The sequence below is a fragment of the Bubalus kerabau genome, unplaced genomic scaffold (assembly GCF_029407905.1).
Source record: "Bubalus kerabau isolate K-KA32 ecotype Philippines breed swamp buffalo unplaced genomic scaffold, PCC_UOA_SB_1v2 scaffold_70, whole genome shotgun sequence".
Taxonomy (NCBI): Eukaryota; Metazoa; Chordata; class Mammalia; order Artiodactyla; family Bovidae; genus Bubalus; species Bubalus kerabau.
The window spans coordinates 1003267-1005577 of NW_026577924.1; positions in this window are offsets into that span (position 1 = coordinate 1003267).

The following is a 2311-nucleotide window of genomic DNA, read 5'->3' on the forward strand; positions in this document are numbered from 1 at the left end:
ATGGAACTTCTATGGATGTTTGATACTGTAGCCAAATAAAGCTTTCAGGGCTTATTTGACACATGTAATGATATGCATAATTGGTACCGTGCTGCATGATAATTAAGCTTAAATATACATGACTGTGTTTAATATCTCTTTTCCATAGCCAGACATCACATTTCTGGGCCCAGCTTGAAGGAGGAAAGAAAATGGCAGGCCAAGAAGCTTTAACAAATATTTCTGATTTAGAGATTTCCGTATTAGAGAGATGAAACATCTGGGGCAGAGGTTGCTTGTGACTTCGGTGTCTCTAATTCCTAAGGTTGTAGACTTTACTTTTCTCTTCTTCTACTCAAGACCATATGCTTGGGGGAGAAATTGGCAAGATTCAGCCATGGCTTTACTTTCTCCAAATAGTTTTTTCTGCCCAGTAATGAAAGCCTGGGAGGCAGAGGTCCCTGTCATTGGTAGTGCGCAAAGGACAGTTTCTTTCTCTGCTTTAGCCAAGACGGTTCAAGTTCTCTGTCACAGGCCCTAATATCTATTTGAGTTGTCCTGTTAACCTGGGTCTCTGAGAATTTCTGAACCTGACTTTCTCATGTTTTCCCAGCTGAGGTTGTGTACTTCAAACAGAAATATTTGACATCTGTGAAGCAAAAATAAAGTAAAAGCAGACTTAACATCATTACAAAACCAAATGGAAGTATGATAGTTTTAGAATATGCTTTTTTCCTACCAATCCTGCCTTCCGCTCTACCTACCCTTCCAGCCCCAAAAGAGATGCATATTTTTGTCCCTAGAAAAAAAGTGAATGTGAAAGTTGCATCCAACTCTCCGCGACCCCACGGACTGTAGCCTGCCGGGCTCCTCTGTCCATGGCATTCTCCAGGCAAGAATACTGGAGTGGGTTGCCATTTCCTCCTCCAGGGAATCTTCCCAACCCAGGGATCGAACCCGTGTCTCTAGCATTGCAGGCGGATTCTTTACCGTCTGAGCCACCAGGGAAGCCCCCAGGAAAGGCAGTGTCAAATCCAACTCTGAAACTTGGTAGAAACTCTTAACTGGAAATCATTCCTATTCCATGCTGTAACTTTCTAGAGTTGACTCTTCTCTGCAGCCTGACTGTGTATAATGAGGCATTTGTTGGTCAAACGTTTTCTCCATCTATGTACTGAATTTTTGTACTATCTAAAAGGATGAAGCATTGTTGGGAAAATGTCCTGATGCTACTTTTAGAATCTTCTGTTTGCCAGTTCAGTATTGGTTGATAGAAGTAAGTCTTTGTATCTGCTGTCATTCAGTAATAAAACGACCTAAAGTTTGATGTTGCTTTACCTTTTATAGAGGGCATTATTTTATAATTCACTCATACATCTTTGACAGGGAGGTGCAGTTTTTAGAAAGGAAAATTCTGAGCTCAGAGAAGTTAAGTGATTCACATAGTTGGAAAGAGGCTTCAATCCATATCTTTTGATTTCTTTAGAGTTTACAACCTTTCACAGATACCATCTGCTGAATCATGTAATGATTAAAATGTATATAATAACATTTAAATAACTTGTTATTAAGTGTGGCAGATATTTAAATAAAATTTAGGACAACAGCATGCAAGGTTTTCAAAATGGATCAATTATGTCTTGTGACAAATGAAAAACTACCACTGTAGATGGGAAATTAAACTATATGTTATATAAACAACTGAGGGAGGAAATAGTGCTTTCCTTTAAATGCTGTTTATGGATTCTCTTGTATATCTATAGCAAGAATGAGAAGGTAGAGAAACTGTCGTATCTTTTCTGAAATATCCATGTATTTTATCTGTAAGGCAGTCAAAGTTTGTGATCGTTGTTGTTGTTAGCCACACGCCTGGCACTTGGAATTTTAGTTCTCCACCAGGGAGTGCACTGGAGCTCATCAGTGGATGTGTGCAGTTTTAATCACTGGACCACCAGAAAGTCCCAAAGGCAGTATTTTAAAATTTCTCTTTCTAGTAGCTGATTGTTAGTGTGTAGAAACGCAACTGATTTTTGTATAGTGATTTTGTATCCTGCAACTTTACTGAGCTAATCAAAGTTTTAATATCAAGCTTGTAATATTTTAAGAGGAAATTGCTAATTTCACCCATTTTTTTTTCAATTATTTTTCAGATATTTCAGTCAAAGGAAGAAATAGCTCTTCTCCTAAGATGGAATCTGTTGTTTGGGAATGTGGTTGATCAACTTGACACGTTGGCCACATGGTACCCGATGTAAGAAAATGAAAAGAAGAGGCAAGATGATGTCATTTTCCCATATTGTGAAACCAAAACCAAATGCCTTTTGTGAGACCA